General features: G+C 32.6%; 1 long non-coding RNA gene across 1 annotated transcript in view; it reads left to right on the top strand.

Annotated features, from left to right (window-relative positions):
* LOC126916962 (uncharacterized) overlaps positions 1–4,767 on the top strand; it is a 28,629-nt gene extending 23,862 nt beyond the window's left edge. The window contains exons 3-5 of the long non-coding RNA XR_007710834.1: positions 2,616–3,237; positions 3,318–3,523; positions 3,606–4,767. This is a non-coding gene — a long non-coding RNA (uncharacterized LOC126916962). The remainder of the gene's footprint in view (positions 1–2,615; positions 3,238–3,317; positions 3,524–3,605) is intronic.
* Positions 4,768–16,273: the final 11,506 nt, after the last annotated feature.

Below are 16,273 nucleotides of genomic sequence, written 5' to 3'. Positions count from 1 at the left end.
TGCAAACTTACTAGGGCTTGCTGCAGAAACTCAGAGGCAGTGTTAACGTTATCGTGCATATAAAGTGCCATATAAAGTACAGATCCTAAGGCACTGTCTTGTGGAACACCAGCATTTATTGAGTATTGATTGGAGTAACTGTCTCGAAATTTGGCTATGAATTTTCTATTTTTCTATTTCTATATACATTGATATGTAAGATTTAGTGAGATAGTAATATGGAGCTGGAAAGTTGATTGTTATTTTAAACGGTAATGCTTTCTCGATATCTAGGAATATGGCTGAACAGTATAACTTTTTTTCAAAGCATGTAATGATAGTATCAACAATTCTATACGCGTATTGAATTATAGGATGTTTATTACGAAATCCAGACTGGTGATTAGATAATAAACTTTCTAGACGAGATGATTGATTTCAGTTTACTTAGTACTATTCTTGCTAGTATTTTCTATATAATTAGTAGCAACGAAATTGGCCTATATAAGGTCGTTAAATGCAAATCTTGCCCGGGCTTTTGCAAATATTTTGATATTGAAGATATTTGTAATCAGCCTTATAGAGGGCTTATCTAGAAGGATGTTCTTTTATAATTTTTCCTGTCATCAGCTGAAGGTCAAGTATTTTATGTTTATTTTTTTATTGATTTATTTATTATGTTTATTTTTTTGTTTTATACTCATGCTTTTGTTGTATGTTTGATATAATTCTTTTTGCTTCTTTAAACGTAGCACTTTTATTGGGCTTATATTTGCAGTAACACTTATATTTGCTTTTATTGAACCTGAGTTTCGTAAGGTGCGATCTAGCATTATGTTGAATTGTTCCATTTATCGTTCCAGAAAATTCGTTTGTTCATTATGTATGTTTATAAGGATTTTTGAGTTTTTAACAGATAGTTTTCGTATGAGTTTTAGCGCCAATTACTTATGTACATGATTTTGTAATGGCTTCATTATCAAATCGAGGGATTATCTTCATAGTGGGGGACCTGTGACTAATCGAGTATGGCACACACATATATATTATATATATGAGCGACTTTTATCAAAGCTGAGGAGATAGTTTCTGGTGCAATTACTTTCAATTCTACAATATAGCTAACAGGGTGATTATCGTAACAGTTAAAAGATTTAACATTATCGTTGTGACGTCTTACTGAACGATCAGTGGTAAACATTTCACCTTATCAGCGTGACCTTTTTATTGCACAATCAGTGATCGGATGATTTTTGGCACACTTAACGCAAGTCGGTATTTTATTATTAATAATAATTTTTGGTGTGGCCGAAAGACTGACATCTGGTGCATTAATCAAATATTTACTAGCCTGATTAATTGTAAATATTTTTGTTCTTTCCTTATAACTCAAGTTCGTCCACAAAAAGTTGGAGTTGTCTTTTTCGTTACTTATTGAATCATACTATTTATAATCGTTTATTTAACAAATTTTATAGTTTAACTGTCCAGTGAAACTATAGAAAAGTTACTTCCTTTCCGACCCCCATGACCTTTAGATATATTGTAGAAATCAACATTGTAATTGTATAGTTTATTTTTACTCAAGCATAATCACCAAAATGTTCCCAAAAAATAATCGATGCTATCATTTTGTCTATAATTATACGCCCTTATCAGCGTACGTGTAGTCTGGCTGTCGACCGCCTATCTTTCTTTATAATGTATACATGCAAACGGAAGTTGGGCTATCTTAAATCTCTTTACACAACTGTGTACGTGCGTAACTGTGAAAAGTGCTCTACACAATTAAAAACGAATACATCGATGATATTTTTATACTTATTTTATTACATACATTTTTAATTGAATTACATATAACAGACATTTCTTACAGTTTCTCATATACAGTTGCGCAAGGAGCTTTTCTTAGAATCACCCTCGTTGTATATATTATATAAACTGAAAATAAGTGTCAGTTTTCGACCAGGTCATACTATTCAATTTCTGACGATTAATACGGACGCTTACGCTGCCACGGACGCATAATTATAAGTACAATGTACTGTGGTGATATTAATAGAATTTAATTACTATCTGGTAAACTATGACCGACAGTTACATCATGTACAGAAAAAGTGTTTCACAGTGTTGAGATTTACAACTTATTCAGAAACCATTGCAATCAGAAAGCAAGTAGTTTCCCTGCAGTTTTATCTATAATAATAATATTAATCTATAATAATAATAATACATCTATAATAATTGATAATACGGTCAAAAAGTCAAAAAGTTTCGTTTTCTACATGACAAATACGTACAGAAGTGCATAAGGTTAAGATCTCGATTGATTTTCATAAAAATAAATGCTTCCAAGAATTATTATATGCTTCCATAGCTTTTACCATGTAAAAAACAAGGACTTTTGATTTTTTGGTCTATATCACATTAACCCATTTACATCCAAGCGCGGATTAATCCACGCGCTGCGACTGTCTTCTATCACAAAGTGTGGATTATTACGCAATCGGATGGCGGTCTTCTATCACCAAGCGCGGATTAATGCTCGCGCTGCGACTGCTTTTTTTTTATTTCCTTTTTAATCTAAATAATTTTTTTTTTAATAAATATTTTTTACTTTTTCCTCTGTTATAAAGAATGTAAGATGCGATGTTTGCAAAGTAACATTGTCTACCAATCGTTTTGAACAGTAAATTTTCGATAAACTCCATGAAGAATTCGGATGTCATTTATTGCACCTACGACCGACCGACCGCGGTGATAGGGACTGGTCCTCTTAAGTAGGGCCATGATGCAAATGGGTAGTGGCAGGACAAATTTAAAGGACTCGCCGGGGGATCGTCCCAGTACCACCACTTTCCTGAAGATAAATAGAAACGAATTTTGTTGTATTTATTAAATGTTACTACATCTCATAAATGTCAGAAAACAGGTTTCCTATTCAGTTTATTATTTAAATGAATGCGTCCAATATACCACCTCCCCCTTAATATATTTCCTCTACTTTTCTCCGTCTCACTCACTATTTCTGTCTGTCACACACGATTTCTGTCTCTCATGCACTCTCTTGCTCTTTCGAACTTTTTATATCTTGCAACTTATAATCGTGTACGAACTATCATTGTAAGCCTGAGAATTCTTCACTGCTCAGACTCTACAGCCGAGTAGAAGTTTTAAAGTCTTTCAGATACTACAGATGTGATTGTACTGTCTTCATTTGTTTGGTGCTTTTTGAATAATAATACGTATTTACGTCAGGTTCTTTGACAGCTTATATTTGACCAAAGTAAAGAAAATCGAGATTTCCGAATATTACAGATATAATTTTATTGTTTTAGTACTTTTAAAGCTTTGTGTGAGGCTAACGATGACGATCGGTGAAATCTTTGATTACTTACATTCATCCCGGACAAAAAACTTTGAGAGTTTACCTTCCAATGAGTTTAGATCTATGACTTTCAATTTACTGGTGTTTTGGTCGACGATAATTGTGGCAAGCTGTTTCCTCCAATGTTTCGGCTGGACCTGGTCATACTTGATTCAGGTAGAAGAATTTGACATTTTTAGATATCACAAATGTTCTACCGTTTTTGAGTGTTTAGATTGAAAATTTGCAAAATTTGCAGGTACTAGAAGCGTGGCCTCACATTTTCGGTTCTTTGGATATCGATGATGATGCTGACGAAGAACATTAACACTAAAGTTCTTCACCTCCAGCTCAAACCTGACTCGTTGTCAGGTATTAGTTTGTGAGATTCTTGTAAGCATGATTTTATGATTCTAGTTCGTTCAATATTCAATGATGACGATGTCAGTGGACATTAGATTTTTGAAGACATATTCATCATGTTGTATTCATCATTTAATATTTGCATAAGAGTTCACAATTAATCGTGAGGTCATGCGTTTTAATTTCCATACTTTAGTTTAAATAATGATTCCCGTGCACGTTAAATTGGAAATTGAACGCACATAGAAATACGTGATACAGAAAAACATGCATAGACAATTTACACTTGAAAATAATTAATGTTTTTATATAATTGTAATTTTATAAGATTCTAGTGTGTACATAAATACTATAGTTAATTATAATTAAAGCGATGTAATGAAAATGTTAAGCATTTGGTACAACCCGTGGTAACAGGCTATACAATGTAATGCGTTAAATATCTCAAAACATGTAATAGATATTAACACAAATTTTAAATATACAATGAGAAATAACATTTGGAATACACCCATCAATGTTAGATAATATAGATACGCAATTAAATATGTATATAGCGAATAAAATAACTTCTCTATAATGATGTACGATATCCTAAAGTAACACTTTCTTACTGAAAATTGTAATATAAATATTTCCTTTGTAAATAGTTGTTTTCTCTATATTCTAATCTGGCCTTTTTCTAAGTAACAGCGATCGTTACTTAACAGTTTTAAGCGTCTCGTTAGTCAAAATTTATAATTTACATTCGAAAGTATAACCGAGATCGATTGCAACGCTCTTTTAATATCTATACGAAAATAATGAATCTAATAACGAAGAAGATAAAGAATATTATTGTCAGGTATGCACGAAATCCTACAGCACGACGAAACCAGACGAAGAGATTGGTGCAATGTAGTGAGTGTAAGAATTGGGCACATGAAAAATGTACCTATCAAGATGTCTTTTTATATTTGTCACAATTGCGATTCTGGATGATCGGTTATAAATTTTACTTTTGTTCTACTTATTATTATAATTTAAATCAATAAATATTTTAATTTGATAAAGTTAAACGTGTATTACTATCGACTTCTATCGTGTTTTCTACTATAGAACGATATTTATTATAGAACGATAGTATTTATCAAGGAAATATTTGCCAGACACGCGGTATAACATTTTTGCGGAAAAATTACACTGTACATAATGTTATAATTAAATGCTAGAAGCATCGATTACATATCTCGCTCTTTCCTGTTGAATAAATATATGTTACTAGGAAATTAAAAATTACTTCTACCGTACAGAAAAACAACCGTCGAGCGAGTCACACCAGCGAAGAAATAGAGGAGAGGAAAAAAAGGGGGAAAAACGTCCCGATGGTATCACGAGGTATCTCAAATTCGAAGAACGTACCTGTAATAGGTGTAAATTATTACTCGAATTTAGGAAGATTATTAATATTTACCCAAATTAAATTATTACTCGAGATAAAAAGAAAGGAAACGAGTAGAAAGTTATTCTATATTTATAATGGTTCCGAGAGTAAACAAAATTTATTTTTAATACTACTCCATATTATATCCTGTGTCATTATATCAATCCTATATTACACAGGATGAAAGATAAAAATGAAGCTTATCTTAATGCAGTTAGTCGTATTTATGAATTAAATTTCCCCACTTATACTTTCCTGTTTTATAAGCTCGCAGCTGTAAGCTGGACGATGTTGGACAATGAGGAAATAAAATTTTGTTCAGAACGGAATGTATCGTAACGCCGTGTATGGTGAGCCATTAATTGATCCTTTATCGCAAATGGTTTCATTATCTCTCAATTCTAAGTCAGTAACCGGCAGGCGAATAAATCTAATTCCGAATGATTTTAAAACGTAGCACGATATCGTGGGTGTAGATCATGGTTTATATTTTTTTATATCGTACGCTGTTAAGTTCATTGAACAGTCGACCGTTCAAAAACGAACGGGTATAATTTTCGACTGCTATTCTGCAGTATGATGTTACGTAAAATGTCTCGGATCCTTGACATTCAACGCGGAATGTTTCGAACAAATAGTTGATGCGTTTATTAAACGAGACGCCAAATAGACATTTGAAAATCTTTAGATAAGAAGCAAGACGTCAAACGGAGGAAAATAATTTTTTTACGCGCGTGCATATGTCGGGTTAAATGTATTAGTATACGAAATACAAAAGTGAGTGGCGCATAATCTGCCAAGAATTACGCGATTGAATGATTCAATATATCTAATGTTTGGATGGCTGTGAACACCATGTGCAGCTTGTTTATCGTTCTAGACTCTACTCTGTAAATATGCAGCCTCAAGCTACCGAGCCATTATCATAATACCACAACAATATCTTCGAAGCTTCCTACTTCCGACGCAATAATAACGACGAATGCTCCAACGAAAGCTCTCCCATCGAGAAAACAGAATAAGTTCTCTTTAAACGATCTTGAATAAGATCAAGCCACTCGTTATTCTTCTTTTACCGCAATTATACGAAATACCCTCTTGTACAGATTTTTCGCTGCGGGTGCATATATTAACAATCATAAGTATCCGGACACTTTGGTCAATTTATAGTAATATGATTCTGTCAAAGATGTTTAGATTAATGGTGAATTAATAATTAGAAGCAGCACTTTTTCGGAGTCAACAGATTAATAAGTTATTTAAATTTATAAAAATGATGATAATAATATACGTTATTACATATACTGATTATATATATATTATCTTATACATGTATATACTATGGTATACATATATATTTAAATATCATTATTTGCATAAATGTCAGAAACCGTTCTATTATTTTAGAAGAGCCTAGTCAATCTGATTTATAACTTATAAATTAATTTGAGTTTGAAAATAAAAAGCTTGACAAGGAGGAAAGTTATTCTAAAATTATTCAAGATTTGGCAATTACAAATGCCAAATTTATTGCTTGTTGGCTCCTAAAAAACAACTTAGCAATGTTGAAATATTCTCTATCATATAGTTATACGATATTATTATATAATATAGTTACGAGTATAATAATGATAATAAGATCATTGCAAGAACTGCGAGGTTGTAGATTTTCTCATTTATCCATAACTTTACGATTAAAATACATCTTGCTGAAACTGGAAACATTTTCCGTGTACTTTCGACCGGCAGAGCAAGGTGTAAGTTGTATAAGTACTCAAACAGCCGGAAGACATATCTGAACGATGAGAAAGAGATTTGTAACGTGTCTAGGTGCCAGTCGATTATTAGGTCAGATCAGTATCGTGCCAAATCCGCTGAATAAATATAGAAGCCGGGGGATAAATGTCGCGTGTCATACAAGATATATATGTTTCGAATTTCGCGAATCACGTTTCCAAAGGCATATACACGCTCATTTTTACCATTTACAATTATATCGCTGAAAGGGCGGTTAAATCTAACTGTCACTGCACGTCGAGCAGCAAACAAGTTGTATTACCATAATCTCATCACTGGGACGCAGATTATATCCGCGTTTCTGTTAATTCCACGTTAAATAATTTTCGTTGAACACGCGGACTTCCAGGATCTAATCTTCTCTCTGCAGCGTGTTTCATCATGTTCGCTTGTCTTCTTTGTTTCTTCGATAATGCGCAACAATCGAGCCCCTCAACAATTTCAACATCCAATCTGATTAAACTGGGGTTAACTTCGTTTTCTCTTAATTTCTTAATTTCATCGCATTAAGTACACTTACTGTTTACACAAATACGTACATCAACGTTTTACATAAGTACATTAATGTACAATCCTCGAGAAACGAATGATACATCAAATCTATTTATTTGTTGCAACAAGGTGATGCAAATATGTAATAGGAAATTGTAAGATAAATTTAAAAGACAATGTTTGAAACGTTATTTTTCCTGTTCGTTTCAATTTATGAAGTCAATTGATGTCAGAATGACTCAATTGTGATGATTATCAATTCCACCGATCGTTTAATATTAGCCTGGAAGCGATTCAGACAGGTATTAACTTATAAGCGTATGTATGTTGTATCGCATGATTTGAGCTATTATTCGTACAGGAAGGATCAATAGTCGCGACGTAGACCTTTTAAAAACTAGTATTATGCAAATTTAATTTTCTGCAGTTTTATAGCACTTATATGATATTATTTTTTACCGGTTAAGGATTGAAGATTTATTCCTATATATTTTTCTTTGAACGTCTATGTAAAAAGAATCAATAAATGCAAAGGCTAATCAATGTCTAAATTTCTTAGAATAATCCGGTAATGAAAGATTGTTCGTCTAAATAAAAAGGTTCGATAATTTTCTTATTACATAAACGACGATACGTCGTAAGCAATGAAAAAGGATTGCAAATTCTTTAAATCCACTCGTACCTAACTACGTATCGTCTCAGTCAATTTAGCTCACTGTTCGCTTGATAATATTTGTTTAACGCGCTGCATCGACCGTATACTCGGGGCATATACAAAAATCAAAGTGCATCGTCTCTTTCAGATGCATCCGGCTTGATTCGCAAGTTCGAAGAAGCGGGTCGTCGTGTCAATGGATCTTTCACCGCACATCATCGAACGAATCTGTTCTTCTTCGTCCCTTTCTCTCCCTTCCTTCTTATCGAATCCCGAGGTTCTTTCATAATTTTGCCTTTACTAGGTATTACACGAGTGTCACGCGTTGAGGCTAACTTATGTGATACTTGACACACTGCTACCAGCGATAACGAGCCACCTGGAACGAGACTAACGAGCATCTCACATTTCGTATGATGTATTCTGCCGTTACTGACATAGTACGCGATACATCCACGTTAGAGATGAGTCATTACACACTTTGTGTATTGTCCACCCTCGCCATGGGGGCTTCCTTCCTCGAAGAAATCGTCGAACCGCCTCCAATTATTGAACTTTGATTAGATCTCGATTGTTCGTCCCGGACACGTCTGGTGTAACGTAACCGGTTGTGATAATGAGTCAAGAGAATTGCGTCATAAACCGTAATTGATTTTGAAGTCTCTAACGTTCTAGACTGGACATATTGTCGCTAATACTGCATTATCGAGAAGCATTTTATTAGTAAAAAATTAAGCGGTATATCGACCGTGTATCGCTTATCGTTATCGGCCAGCGTGGAACATGTTGTTAGGATATCTGTTGATAATTGGAGAAAAATTAAAATAAAACAGGAATATAAAATACTCACAGTTATACGTTTACTCTGATTTACTATGCGGAAGATTAGGATCTCTACATCTCTCCTATTTTAATCTAAACTAAAAATATATGGAAATTTTTAGAATATTTTGTATGGATCATGGATGTTTGTGTATTCATAGAAAATTGGAAGTTCCTGAAATCCACAGAATGTATAATACCTACTTAGTATAATATTTGTCGAATAAAAGAATTCTTTGCTTAGGTATCATGTTTTAAGTTATTCATAACAAACTTATTCGTAAAAATTATGTATGTATTTTCAACCAGTTTTTAATGATAATGATCCAATATAAATCACGGGCGCTTTGAAAAATAAAGACGTTGTACGTAAATATTCAAAGGATCATGGAGAAATTAACGTACACGTGTACAGATTAACGTAACGCAAAGAAAAATACAACATCGATATTGACTTGAAGTTCAAAAATAAAATTGAGATCGTTACTTATACATTTAATAAAATCCTTCGCTTTAACTTATTTTCTCTAATTATTCGAAAATACGATCATCTGCACGATAGTCCTCTATAAAGCGAAGGAATTCGATCGTTTGTCCATTCTTAATTCTCCTTTCTATTTTAATGCATTCTAAGAAGAAATAGTAGGATAATTTAAATATAATAAAAACCAACAATGCAAGGACTACATACTGACGTCAACTGAACATTTCCATTTAAAGTTAAGCAGAAATACCGTGTCTATCATTAATCTTGGTCATACTATATTCAATTACGCTTTCCTTTTTCTTACACATTCTGCATTTCGAAAATGTACATACGCAGAACGTGTCAGCTTGATAGAAAGATGCTGCATACGCATGACATCTCGTTCCTCGACAACCGCTGATTCTCCTCGTCACATTGACTTACACTCGTCGGACCGTACATTTCAATCCCGCTTCAGAACGTTTTCTCATGCTAATTTCGCCGTGGCCCGTTTTCATCTCGCACGACGCTCACGTACACCGTCTAAATCAGTTTGTTTGCGGAACGGCGTGCGAAACATTCTACGCTGATGCACCGTATATGTCCGATCATTAACAATAACTTATGCACCTGTCAGATAAGTTGTTGCACGTTAACAGCATATTTTCTGCAAACGTTAGTTTCCACTTGGTATCAACTCGCAAGTAATAATTTTGAAGCGCCTTAAAAATTCTTGATTAAAAATAGATCATATTAGAATATACGTATAAGAATAAGTTATATTTAGGTAGATGTTTGGGTAGAATGTTTATGTAAATTGATATTTCTATGAACAGAACTAAAGACGCAAAAATTTGTTTCACCTACTAAATATCATGACGGATACTGTACTTTGCTTCTTTCGTATATATGTCTGCATATTACGTGCATTATGTGCATTTTTACTTTTACGTTTCTTTTAACGCTTCAATTTGAATTTATACGAGGCACCAGGAACAAAGGTGAACTAAGCCATATTTTTCTCGATGCAAGTTTACGTTATTAACTTATTGCGATAAGCTGCTTAATCGTGAAAAGGTGGAGGAACTCGTTCTTTTTTTCAAAACAAACCTAGATAACATAACGACGATAACATAACATATTGAATATTTTATGTTCACGCTTTTTTAGACATTTTTAGTAAATTACTCGATTTGTTGAGTAATCGGGATTCGCACACTTTTGTTTTCAACGTCTAGCGTGTACGTGTAATCTACTCTTGCTGCTGATACTTTCGAAGTAAATCTAGAAGCTCGAAAACTTGAGGAATTAATTTAAAAAATAGAGATTTTTCATTTACGTGTAACAGAAAATCGATGAATTAGGTTTTGCACTCGAGGTAATCTAATCTGTAGACATTTTAAAAAAGAATCGATTTCTTTTTAATTTCTCAAGATACGCGCACAAAGAGAGGAGAGGTTCTATCACTTTCGAATAATGCGATTGATTCCATTCTATCAATGAAGGCATGCCGATGTTTGCCAACCATTTCAACGAGCTTCATTGTCTTTCTTCAATTTTATTATTAGGTTTCATAGCACGCGCAAACGCATAACATATGCGAAATGAAAATAGATTCATTGCGCCTCTGTTACCATGGCCTTCGCTGCATATTTGCTTACAAGGTGCGTCTTAAAAGCATTGTAAACACCGCGTACTCTATCTACCAGTTGATTGCGTATCTCGTTTGGCGCGGAAAGAATCGAACTCGCCGCAGTGCCACTTGCTTTATCCATAGGCTGCTTACTAGAACCAAATCTAAACCGCTGTTGATTTACCCCAGTCGCGTGAACACTACAGTAATTGAAGAATACTCGTTAAAACAGATAATTTTCGATCATTTGGAACATTTAAAAACAATGTAAAAATAAGTTTGTTCTTCTTCAAATATACTATCACGAAGAAAATACATAATGATGATTGAAATGGTTATTTATACGCAAGACGAAAATCAAAAATGACAAAAGTGCGCCGGAGGTTTCGTGTTTGAAAAAATCGAGTTTGAAAATTTACGAGATACAGGGTACGTGAATTTGATTAATTGTCGGCTGGACAGGAATGGACAACTGATAAGAAGTTATTCTACACAAATAAATTGAAAATGAAGAATAAAATTTTGTTGTTTATACTCTCGTTTTGGGGACAATGAAGTTTAGATATGTTTTATTCTACATTTTTTATATTTATTTCCATATGCAATATAATTCATCGATTATAGATTATCGAATATCTACTCCTGTTTATCTGAGAATCAAACGGATTTACGTATACTTCACAAATTATCAAACTCGATTTTCTCAATTATCAACTTCGATTTTCTCAAAAAACGAAACCCCCAACGCAGCTTTGTATGTGTTCAAATTCTATTAGTCATCGCATGTACAATCATGAAAATATTCTTCAAATTTATTGCAGTTACAGGCTAAAACTCGCGAAGAACTGCAAACTTATAGCGATGTTAACCGATGTCGATGAAGTATGTATGTATCAGTATGTATATAACTGATATAAATGTCCAAAATATGTTGTTTAAATTTTTTTAATATTTCTTTTACACATTATCTGCTACTAATCCTTCTGGCTTCTCAAGAAAGTTCAAGTCGTTTGGTCCAAATTTTGGTCAACGCTTACGATAAGAATGAAAAATTGTAAGCCATAGAAAAACCCAATGAACTATTACACGAACGGTCTAGTTAATTTTTATTATCAATTTAATCCTACGATGTATACCTACCGATAAATGAAGTTAAGTTAAAAAAAAAGAAACAGGGAAACTCATTTCGTTCTTCCTTAATGTCGTATCTGGAACGATGGTTGAATTAATAATACGCCCCGATCTAACAATAAACCTCGTAACTCGAACGAGTCTCATCGACCTCGTTCGAGGACGGATGAAAAATAATCCGAATAAAAGGAACAAGCAAAATTCGCCATTATCGAAAATTTCACAAAAATTCATTCTGAAAAAGGGAAGAGAAAAGAATTTTTCAGAAAACGTTTTTAAAAGAGGAATCGACGATAGGTATCTGATGGACATGCACGTCGAATTAACGAAGCAGCCCATTGAAACGGTACAACAAAAGTCCGATCGTTCCATGCGGCGTTATATTTACCAGTTGTTTGGGTGTGTTGAAAAATATAAAGAGGCACGCTGTGCGTGGTAATACCAGGCTGTGATATTAAATTCGATGCAACGATGGCTCACGGTTGTAGGAATTTGTTTACAAATTGATGATAGTGGCTCTTCGATCGTCCGATGATTAGTTTCCGTTGATGGGACCGAGCGAAAGAAAAATTATATAATTGACGTTGCTCTATGACCAAGGTAATGATGATCGCTTCAAGCTTTCTGATGAAACCGACGAGTAGCTTAATTTTTTTGCGATACGGTGTTTATCATTTACCTCGTCATTATAGATAATTAGCGCAAGATATTCGACATATCTTCAGATATCTCATATTGGGACCATTTTTAACACGTATTGAATGCGTTTAATTTTTTTATTGGATATATGTTTGCAGTAAATGTCTTGTAACTTTTATATAAATTTTTAGATTAGGTTTAAATTTTGCCAATATACATTGCCTATCATAAGGATTAATATATCTACTCGTTGCCATTGTTGCAGAAGTCTAATTTTTACTTTGTTTAGTATCTTACATTGTAAGCCACATACGAGCCACAGAAGAATTAACAGACGAATTAACAGATTTATAATAAAATAATGAAAAATAAAGGCATTGCAAAGCATTCAATTTAAATTAACGTCATGAAGTGTCCAACTACATATAACCGGTAATGTAATTATGACAATAGTGTCTCGATATAGTGCTAATGAAATTTTAAAATGTACAAGTTTTCCACAATGAACGTTTAAATACTCTTGCATGCCTGTATATGAAGATCAAAGAGCAGAAAAATATAATAAGGCTATTTTCCTTAGTTTTCATAACTTTTATGTTATTTTGTGGCTGAAAAGTTATATTTTAATGCGAAATACACATTCGAAGAAGCGAATGATCTCATACATTTGACGATGCTTATAAATCTTTTGAAAATAGGCGATAGATCCACAGTGATTTTTAAGAATTAAATGTTTGTGTAATTGTCATGTTGCTTCAATTAAATTAATAGGAATCTACAATAACTGCTGTTATTAACACATCTTAAATATATAAGAGGATAAGAAGAACACATATTTAATCCCAAAATCAAACGCAAACACAACTTTGATATGGAATTGCTTGGCAATCTATTCAATTTTAATATTGCTCATCTATAAAAGACGAGAAATATGATTTATCATGTTTTTCACTTGTGGTTGTGCTCTCTCTAAGAGAAATGAAATATTTATTTCTTTTTTTTTTTTTTTCTTTGTATCGAACGGTCATCAGATATTACGGTTCGTCTTATTTTTCCCTTTCCAAGTTCTCCCGGTGTACATAAAAATCTCGTTAGAGTGAAATTAAATCCAGGAATTTCCATCGGCGTATACTTATCAGCTATGTTATAAGGAGTTCGTTTCATCGTGTATCTTACTTATAACGTATCATGCTCGCATGCTTAATACTCATTGTTGAACTTTCCATTACAAAAAGATATGGTATACGTAGCAAGGAAACCTCGGAATAATCCTATCAATAGTAAAAGCTATCTAGTTATGTAAACTGTCAAAGTTGTAAACTGTCGCAATTAATTTGCGTGTATTATAATCGAGAAGATTTCTTATTCGCCATAAGGCGAAATGGCAAATTGACCAAATTACATTCAAGGTCTTAGATATAATTTCTTAATATTAGCTTTAAGCTTTCTAGCTTTTTGATTATATCTTTAAATTGATAATTATAAAGAAGCTCGTATAGAACTTATAAAGAATCTCTTAGAAAACTTTGTTTCCTATTTTATATTTAGAAAATAATTGAAATTTAAAATAATTCAACTGTTTGGCTAGAAGATACCTACAAGCTCTTTTATTGGAAAACTCTTCAATTACGCTACAATTTGATTCTTCGTTTTACCTAAATACCATTTTTATCTGAATTACACAAAGTATGTTAATACAAATATTAAATAATAAACATTGGAGTAAAAAACAAGCTAAATTATTATAGAATAATCCATTTTGGTAATCTTTACAATCGATGATATAAATAATGATTGATTAAGAAGCCAATGGTTTTTACCTTTCTGGCTCTAGTTTTAGATCTACTATTCTATTCGCCACATAAATTATACAAGTGTAAGTTTCCTCAGTCGATACTAATTATTGACATTCCTTATCGGATTAGGAATGACCCGATTATGTACATATTCTAGATACTCTACCGAAAATATCGCTCAAAATAAATTTCTCGATCTATCGAAATTTCATACTTGATAGATTCTCATCCGGTTAATTTTATCGCGTTCATGTGATCTGAAAGACCGCTGACTCGATTAACCACTTCACATTCAGATAAAAGTTAGAGGTATCTAGAAAAAAACGCAATACGAGACCGAGTAGAGAAAACGAAACAACAATAAAAATGATATATCGTTATTATTAAACCGTTATCGTAATATGTTATTAAAAAAATCAAAGAAAATACATTCGGAAGAAAAAATTATCTGCTTGTTCTCTTGCTAATCATTCGTATTATTCTTCGAGTTATTAATTACAATTTATCAAGAGGACAATATGAATCATATGCGGCTCCACATTACACATTTATTGACTTCTCAATTTCATTACATAAATTCATTATTTTTCATTCATTGCATCAATTTTATATTCATATTCATATTTATGTTCACATTCATATTCATGTTCGTATTCATATTCATATTGAATAGTTGAAAGACAAATAAATACATGAAATCATAAAACATAACAGTTGGCTTACGAAAGTTGCTGAAATTTTTAATAAATTTTTTATAAGATGAAAAAGAGGCTGGCCAGTGGTTCGATTAATCGATTCCTATATATGGTAAAATTTGAAAGAAATCTGAATCAATTATCTATATTATACATATTAATAATCCTCGTGGTACAGCGAAACCTTCTTTGAAAGTAAATTATTTTTCTAGACTGTAGAGGACTTCAACCTATCGACAATTAACATAGAACACCGTGTAAATAACTATTTCAAGAAACGATAGAGATAGCGGACAGTCAATTAAAGTAGATAACTTTAATGATTTCGCTTCCCTTGATTTTCATTTTTTTACGCAATCGAGGAAATAATCACCAGTAACTATACGTCGCTAGATTTCTCTCTTGAACTTGGATTTTATCAGTTTCCGTTGTTGAACGATAACAAACATTTGCTTTTTTTCAAAGAAATATGTATTCATCTTTTATGCCATCTTTATACGGCAGTATGATTAGCAGAGATTAACTAATCGAAAAGTTTGCAGAGATCAGCTATAATCAGCTGTGTTATATGAATCATGCATCGGTAAAATTATTCTTCCTTTTCTTTTAGTAAACATTTTACAAACATATAGATTTCGTCCAAACAGTGGCTACAGAAATACTGGTTATTATCAAACTGCGGCTTTTTACAGAGATTTATATTTTTAAAAATATAATTGAAATAGTGTAGCCTTGACAAAAAATTGTTTTACCCATCAACTATTACGCAAAGCACTACACTATTTCGTATTTTATATATTTTCTTATATTAAACGCGTTCTGTGCAATTTTGCACCTTCAAATTTTCTATTAATATTTATATCATTGTATTTATTATGTTCAAGTTAATTAGATTCAGGTACATGAAATTTCGTACTATGTGTTTGTTAGTATCTTTAAATATAATTCGAAAAATTTGATATTACGAAAGCGAAGCGTAAAGCCTGATAACGTGAGCGCGATTGAAATTAATAAA

The sequence above is a fragment of the Bombus affinis genome, chromosome 5 (assembly GCF_024516045.1).
Source record: "Bombus affinis isolate iyBomAffi1 chromosome 5, iyBomAffi1.2, whole genome shotgun sequence".
In the NCBI taxonomy this organism is placed as follows: Eukaryota; Metazoa; Arthropoda; class Insecta; order Hymenoptera; family Apidae; genus Bombus; species Bombus affinis.
This window is presented reverse-complemented; position numbering and strand designations above follow the sequence as displayed.